The sequence below is a fragment of the Camellia sinensis genome, chromosome 5 (assembly GCF_055761805.1).
Source record: "Camellia sinensis isolate YWXY chromosome 5, ASM5576180v1, whole genome shotgun sequence".
NCBI classification, from domain to species: domain Eukaryota; kingdom Viridiplantae; phylum Streptophyta; class Magnoliopsida; order Ericales; family Theaceae; genus Camellia; species Camellia sinensis.
In genome coordinates, this window is record NC_138965.1 from 204,020,767 (window position 1) to 204,029,381 (window position 8,615).

At 37.9% G+C, this 8,615-nt stretch overlaps 1 long non-coding RNA gene and 1 pseudogene across 2 annotated transcripts; both read left to right on the forward strand.

Moving 5' to 3' along the window:
* Positions 1-3,439: 3,439 nt before the first annotated feature.
* LOC145791152 (uncharacterized) lies at positions 3,440-6,175 on the forward strand. Its single transcript, XR_014330908.1, has 4 exons — positions 3,440-3,650; positions 3,829-3,971; positions 5,375-5,521; positions 5,979-6,175. It is a non-coding gene; the product is annotated as an uncharacterized LOC145791152 (long non-coding RNA).
* Positions 6,176-6,921: 746 nt separating this feature from the next.
* Positions 6,922-8,261, forward strand: LOC114287000 (nicotinamidase 1-like; annotated as a pseudogene). Its single transcript, XR_014331232.1, has 4 exons — positions 6,922-7,201; positions 7,711-7,894; positions 7,979-8,112; positions 8,241-8,261. The product of XR_014331232.1 is annotated as a nicotinamidase 1-like (transcript).
* The last annotated feature ends 354 nt before the right edge of the window (positions 8,262-8,615 follow it).

An 8,615-nucleotide genomic window follows, 5' to 3' on the forward strand; every position in this document is an offset into this window, starting at 1 on the left:
CGAGACCTCGAAACGAGCACAACATGCACTATCACCGCCCGCTCAATCGATGACGTCTGAGTCTTAAGGTCGGGCAAAATTGGGGTGTCAACAATCTGCTAGGGTTTTACTCATGTAGTAAACTGCCCTCTGTTCTCCATTTTCTTCTTTGATTACCACTGCACTCACTACGTGCTCTAAAACCACTAGGTATAAGAACAACTCCTCTTCTGGTACTAGATTCGAGAGAACTGGAGCGGTGGTCAAGTATTTCTTCAAGTCGGCCAAGGCGACTTCGTACTCCTCTGTCCATAAGAACTCTGTGGCTTTCTTTACTAAACTAAAGAAAGGTTTGCATTTGTCAGAATTTCTGTTTATGAATCTATTTAGGGCTGCAGCCCTTCCAGTCAACATCTGCACTTGTTTTGCCGATGTTGGGCTCTTCAACTCCAAGATGGTCTTGATCTAATTCGGGCTGGCCTTAATGCCCTTTCTGGTGACCAAGTATCCCAGGAACTTCCCTAACCCAACTACGAATGCGCACTTCGACGCGTTGAGTCGGAGTCGAAATGTCCTTAGGATCTCAAAGACTGTCTTCAGGTTGGCCAGATGATTTTCAGGTTCCTTGGTCTTCACGACCATGTCATCGATGTATATCTCCACTGTTTTGCCTATTAGATGTCTAAACATCTTAGTCACCAATCTTTGGTAAGTTGCTCCTGTATTTTTCAACCCAAAAGGCATCACTCTGTAGCAATACAGCTTTTTTGGGGTGATAAATGCAGTCTTCTTCTCATCTGGGGGGTACATGGCTATCTGATGGTACCCCCTATAAGCGTCGAGAAAGTTCATCCTTCCATGTCCTGAGGTGGCATCCACCAATTAGTCAATTTTGGAGAATGGGAAACTGTCTTTGGGACAAGCTTTGTTCAGGATGGTGAAGTCCACATAGACCCTCTACTTCCTACTCTTTTTTTTCACAACAACCGTGTTTGATAGCCATGTTGGGTAGTTTACCTCTCGAATGGCTTTGGCCTCCAGAAGTTTATCCACTTCCTCTTCTATTGCCTCAACATGCATCAACGTAGGCCTCCTTGCTCGCTGGATGACAGGTTCGGCCGACCTGTCCACATTCAGTTTATGGCAAGTGATCTTGGGATCAATACTAGGCATCTCGTATGGTGTCCAGGCACCTCAAGGTTTGCTCTCAAGAATGCCTCTAACTCCTTTTCCTTCTCTTCGGCCAAGCTAGAGCCGAGAAGAAAGAAGCGCACTTCATCTCCTTGCTAGACTAAGACCTTCTTCAGGACTTCCTCACTTTTCTCGTCTGGTTCTTTGCCGACGTCCTCAAGGACCTCCATGTCTTCATCCTCAATCTCTACTGTTTCTACTTCTCGTATGTTGTAGGTGGATTTCATTGCTGCCATGGAGTAATTATTTGCCAGCACCTGATCCCCTCTGACTTCCTCAATTCCATGCTCTGTTGGGAACCGCAATAACTGGTGCAGCGTTGAAGGGACAGCCTCCATTGCATGCAGCCATGGCCTTCCCAGGATAACATTTTAAAAGAAGGGGGTGTCAATTATTGTGAACTCTATTTTTACCTTTTTGGTGCCAGCCTACACCTCTAAACTTACTGCTCATAGGGGCCACGTTGGCATTTCGTTGAACCTAACCATTGGACCATTGGATTGTTCCAGATCATCTTGGTGAAGGCCAAGCTCTTTGTAACACCTGACATATATGATGTCACAAGAGCTGCCCTGGTCGATTAGGATTTGCTTTACCTGGCACTCTCTAATCTGGAGGGATATTACCAAGGCATCATTGTGTGGATGCGACATTATCTCTAGGTCGTCTTCAGTAAAGGACACCATTGATCCATGGTACTCGTCTACCCTAGGTCTTTTCTGCCGGACCTGATACATATGTTGTAAGTGTTTTACCCTCTGAGTTTCTTCACGTATCTTGTTCTCATTGACCTTCGAGTGAATCACATTGATCACTCGAGGTCCGCCTGCTTACGGTTGTGGTGCTGCCGGTGCCTGAGGCAATCTCGCTTGCTTCTCCCTTGTCCTGGCCTCATCTACTAGGTCCCTTAAATGACCTTGTCTTATCAGGTCTTCCAGATGTGCTTTTAGTGCTTTGCACCCCCGAGTCAGATGCCTACCCTCATTATGGCAGGTGCAGCGCTTCCCCAGATTTCTTCCCATAAATTCATCAGGAATTTTCTCTGGTGCTCTATAATAGGGCTGATTCCGGATTCTCTCCAAGACTTTGTAAACCAGAATCTGGAATACGTTGTGCAGCCCTCAGTTTTGTCTCTTGCTTGTTGTATCCAGTGTTACCTCGGCCTCGTTTCGGCGAGCCATTTCTCTTCTCTTGTTTTGATGCCTTTGTCCCTGGCGTGTCCTTCTCGACTCTCGCATACTTCTCTATCCCGGCCATTAGTTCTTCCACGCTTTTTGGCAGTGTCTTTGCCAGTGATTTTCGAAGTAGGCAATCATCGTTCAAGCCTTGAAAGATACGACTGCACCTCTTGGTTGCACCCTGGTATTCGGTTGAACACCTTATAATACCTTTTGGCATAGGCCCTAAGGCTTCCATCCTTGCCAATTCTCAGTGCCATCAAAGAGTCCACCCTCAACGGCTGTAGTTTGTTTGTCACAAAACTGGCCATGAACATCTCGGCCAGGCCTTCCTAACTTTTCATAGTTCCTTTCGGCAACGTGTAAAACCAGTCTGATGTGATTTCCCCAAAGGATGAGGGGAACACCTTGCAGAGCAACGGCTCGTTCCCGATGTATAATGCCATTGAGTTCAGGTACAAGCCGACGTGAAAGTTAGGGTCAGACTTACCGTCGTATATCTGGAATCTCGGCATGTAAAACCTTTTTGGGGCCTCAAATTTGTTCAATTCTATCGAAAACGGTGTTCTTGGCTTGACTGGAGAGGTTATCTCGGCATCTTGTCGCTTCCTTTGGAGGTAATCCCTCAGATCCTCCTTGGTCTGTCTAAGAGCTCGGCTATCAACGAATTTTAGCCTCTTTGGTGCGCTACTCTCGGTGTCGTTATGAGTCCTCTTGGACCTCCTTCCATTAGTCGTGTCGAAACAGAGCTCCTTCCGATGAATATGCCGATGTTCTTTGGTATCGGCTTCTTTGGGACGATGTGTCTTTCAAGACTCTCCTTTCATTGACTCTCCTCGCCCGACCTCCCGTGAAGGCCGGTAGAGTGTTCCTTGGTCCTGTGGTGTTGAGGGACTGGAGGAACTGTTTTCTACCCCCATTTCTGGGCATCTTTCACTACAAGAAAAATAGGATATTACGACGTTTTTTTTGCTGGCGCTTTTGAAGAACGTCATGAAATCTCCTATAATTTTTCCCTTTCAGCAAATTTAATTACCCCATCTCACTTTCTACGCCATTATTGAAAAATTGTGAAATAACATTTGAGAGAGAGAGGCAGGACTTCTCTGATCAGAAGAGAGGCGTGACTTTTGAGAGAGAGAGAGAGAGAGAGAGGCAGAGAGAGAAATCAAGGCCTTGGATCTTCGATCTCCATCGATTCTTTGGTTGTATGATCTGGATATTCTTGTTCTACACTTGATTTGAGCGTTTGTCTGTAATATCGTTCGAATCCCTCTTATCTCAGTCGATCTAGGGCTCAAGGTTAGAGTTTTTTTTATATGGATTTGCTACATTCACACAAGATCTGTAGACTTTCATGGCTTAAACAAACGATTTATAGTTAATTTCTAGTTTCTTTTCTTCTGTTTTGTATTTTCTCTTTTTGAATCAATTTTTCTAGGTTTTTGAGTGTCGTGTTAATGTCTCTGATCACGTACAGGATAAGCAAACAGCGTTCGATCTGGATCGTTAGCAACAGTGAGTAGAAGCAAGCTCAATGACGTAGAGATATAGATCTTATTCTCAGATCTGCTCTCTATCCGATCAGATATGCTCTCTCTGTCCCTCCGATCTGCTATTATGGTAATATCAAATATGTTTCTCAATCTCTCCGATTGAATTTCACGGATTCTCTTCATTTCTCTATGAGATTTGGACCTCTCCCTCTGTGTTTTTGATTGGACCTCTCTCTCTGTGTACCATTTTCCTTGCACGTCAAATGTTCGATAAAATGTGTCAATGGAAAAATTTTGTTATTTTTATTCTATCTTTTAATTTTTAGCCAAACACTGGAAAATAAAAATGATGATGAAACTTTTACTGCAAAATAAACTTTTATTAATGTAGTATTTTCTGCCAATCTGGAAGGGGTGTTATCTGTCTACCATGGGATCTTGTGCACCCTTAATGATAATAATGTGAAAAATAGTTGTAGTGAATTATGTAATCATCTATCTCACAATCTTTTTGTTGTCTATAATATTAGCTCCCATTATCTTTCTTGATATCCTCTTGATATTATTTTCTATGAGAAATATCAAATGCTCCATTTTTGGAGATAAATGTTCTGGACATTTGAAGATTCACCCACATTTTTAGTTTGATGTCAAATGAACTTGTCTAAATGGTTATTTTGATACTAAGAATAGTCATTATCAGGTTGGACTGTTATCAAGCATGAATATGAAGTAACTAGGCAGCTATAGACTAAAGATTTTGATCCATAGCTTCTTATTTGTTAAGTGACTTGTTTGTCATATTGTTCAAAAACGGTCCTTTACTTTTGTTTGTAAATCTTACATTTTAATATTGAAATGGCAGAGGACGCACATTTTGCTTGTGATTTTCACTAGAAAGGTCATGATGAAATAATAAAGTTCTCTATTATATATTTTCTTGAATGCTGGTTTCCTGATATTGGGATGATTTGAAAGAAAAAAAATTTCTACATACAATTCTTTTATGAGTTAAATCCATGAAACACTGAAACAAATCTGAGAATCATTATATATCTTATATTTTGGGTCAGAAAGATCACACTGTAATTATTCCCATTTGGAACTTCAAGGCTATGCTTGATCACACTGTAATTATTCTTATTTGGTCCAATCCATTAGCTGGGAAGGAGTAACATCTCTGAAGTCTCTAACTGTTCTTTTTTTTTTGAAGTTGTTTAACTCAAGTCTTTCTTTAATATGTTCCTTCCAAGATATGATCAGAAATTTTTATAACAGAAACTTGAATATGCTGGTGTTAAGCTAAAGAGTCATGTATATTCACTGTTGTTATTGTGTCTGCAACTAGTGATGGTTATTGAGCCTATTTGTTGTTCATAACCATTTGTTATCAAACCACCACCATCACTTAAAAATATGGTAAAGACAAGAACCCCTAACCCACAAGGGAGCCATTTGCTAGATTTCAAGAAGAATTCACTTTTTATACAGTTCACTGTTTGCTGATTTATACAATCTCTCTTCTTCCAGATTATTGATGAAAAGTTTGATTAAAAAGTATCAAAGAGAAATATCAAGCCTCAAACTAGAACTTGATCAGTGGCTACATTCAGACTTACAGTTTTTGAAGAGCTAAACCGAGGGGTTGTGATACAAGTAGGAAGAAAGCTTTTACAGGTAGAAAAAACATCAAGTTAGTTTCTTTTATTTGGTAATAGTCATAATCAAAAATACATTAGTCTCAAAGCAATATGGTCTCCTTACGTTCATAATCAATTTTATGGTTTATTATTCTCATTATCTGTGCAGAATATTAAGTCCTGTAGTTTGTCCTATTAGGAAAACTAACAGGTTATCATTGAATAATTCTTTTGTAACTTGGTATTTAGTGATCATCTTTTGATGTAGTCATTGTTAAGTGACCTAATAGTTGTACTGCTTGGATGGATGGTATGACAACCTTTTTGTCCCCAAAAAAACTACACTCTTGAACTATCGCTAGCTATAATTCTAGACTCCACAGGATATATATATATATATATATTTATTTATTTTTGCAAAATAGATGATAAAGAAAATATTGGAAAATTGATAGTCAATCATTCTCATGATTTGATTCTCACTGGAATTGCAGGTAAGCAGTAGTTTATTGCAAGAAACTGGGAGCACAGGGAGCAGTAAAATTGGGACCATCCTTGGTTAGGGAATGGCAGCCATCTACATGGGCGGGCGGCTTCCACAAATTTGCTTAAATGTGAGAATTTCCATGTCATTTTTTTATTCCTCTGCTCCTACTATAAAGTTTTTGTTGTTTCTGATGGTGGTAACAAATACATCCAAACTAAGATTTGCATGTGTAGCATGATTAGTATTGGAAAAGAGAAATGGGCAGATCATATATAGAGTCCTTCCCCCTTTGATGCTTTTCTAATAGCTTGTTATTTATCAAGAGGATTGCAGAAAGAATCCTAAACAAAAAAACTAATAAGAACTTGTATTGGCTGCTGACTATTTTTATTTATCAAAAGTAATAATAATAATAATAATAATAATAATAATAATAATAATAATAACTGGGCTGAGTAGATATTTGGCATGAATTTGTAGAATGGGTAAATGAGTAAATAGAAGAATACGTGCCCTTTTTGATTGCCCTCATTTTTGTAAATTGGCTATGAAAACCTTTCCATTTGTTTCTCAAACTTTGTTTAATCTATTTTAAATTGACTAGTTGATTACAGAAAAACTCTAAAGAAGAAAAAATAATAGCCAGGCTGATCAGATATTTGGCATGAATTTGCAGAATGGGTAAACGAGTAAATAAAAGAATACTTGCCTCATTGATTGACCTCATTTCTGTAAATTGGCTTTAAAAACCTTTCCATTTGTTTCTCAAACCTTGTTTAATCTGTTTTAAATTGACTAGTCAATTCAATGCTAATATTAGAAAATGGAATGCATATTATCAAATCTAACTTGTGGTTGATTCTTGATATGCAGATTAGAAGGAGCAATGTTGAGGTAAGCATTTCCTCCTTTGATGTTCAGTACATAAATATTTATGTAGTAATTCAAATTTAGAGTGGAAAAATAGGCCCATTACTTTGTGTAATTGTAAAAACTCTAGAGGTTTAAGTCTGAATGCAGCCACTTGACAGTTGAATTATTAAATTGCTTTGTGAATTGTTTTGTGGTTCTCTTTTTTGGGTTTTGAAAGATGGTATTGAAGACAGTAGATCTTTTGAAGAATGAAATTCCATTTGAAGAAGAATCAGTAGTTTATTTGAAGATGTCAGGACTGGTTTAGTTCTCGTCAACATCATTAATGGCTTTTGCACCACTGGGGCTGGAAATCTGGTCTCTCTCCTCCCCTCTCTTTATCTTTTCATTATTACCCAATTTCAATTATTTTGTAATGGATAGATTTTTCTTTACTTCAAATTAATATGGGTTAGTCCATCAGTCTAACATGACCTTCATTGATAATCAACTTCTTCATCTTTTAAGTTTAAAGTTTATATGTGTAGATTAGTTATGAAAAAATTACTGAATAAGTTGATAAAATAGATATATGACTGCTATTGATAGTGCAATACTAAATAAACGAGTATCTCTGCTAGATGGAAGAATATTCAAGCAATTTTGTCCCCATTTGCTAACCCACTTGTACAACAGATTGTTTAAACTTGGCTTAAAAAGCTTAGCGATTTTAAAATCTATTCAAGTTTAGCTTGTTCACAAAACCAGCTAATCTCAAATGAGTTTTTAACATGACACATATTGTTTGGTTCTCTTTGTGGTCTGAAATTGAGTTGTCATGTTATGATGGTTGAGTTTGTGTTTGGTTGGTTGAGTTTTTTTTTCAGGCACCCACAGAGCCCAACAGTCAGATCAATGAAAAGATTGATGAATCGGCAAGACTGGCGAAAGTGTTTTGCCACAAGAAATGGCTAGTTCTTGCATTTCTTAATTCCCACTATCCTGGAAAACTTGAACATCCCTATCCTCCTCATTGCATCATTGGCACTGATGAATCTAATTTGGTTCCTGGTATAAGTGCACTCTGTTTTCTTTGTTTTTTTGATCTATGCATTCTATAATTCAATTCTCAGGCTCTCTCTCTCTCATGTGTAGCTCTGAAATGGTTGGAGAAGGAACCAAATGTAACGATAAGGTGAAAAGATTGCTATGATGGATATCTGGGTTCAATGGAAGAGGATGGTTCTAATGTGTTTGCGGATTGGGTGAAAAATAACCAGATTAAAGCTGTAAGTATATATTTGCTATTAGTAGATGGATATAGATATTTCCATCAATCCTTAATCACTTTCACTTCGCAATATATCCAAACAACTTGTCCAATTCTCATAGATGTCTTATTTTGTTTTAAGTGCAGGCATTTGGAGTACCACTTTAGAAGCCATGGCAGAAAGTGAACTTAATGTCATGAAGTAGTAGTGTGTCATGATCTGATCATGTCTGTAAATATTTTTAATTTTTTGTTATGTCATAAATTTCCATTGGTCAAATTTGTATTTTTCTAAAAATATTTATGGCTTAATTGGTTTCAATTTATTTTGAATGTTAAAGGTGATTAAATGTTTCAGTTATTGTGAATTGTGTAATTTGAATTTTGCTTTTGTTGGTTTTTTTCTTGTTCTTTTTATTTATTTTTTTTGAGGAAGGAATTCATATTTGGAAAAAATTCTGATTAGGTTCAGATTTTTTTATTTAAAAAAAAAAAAGCTTTTAGCAACGTTTTAATAAAAAC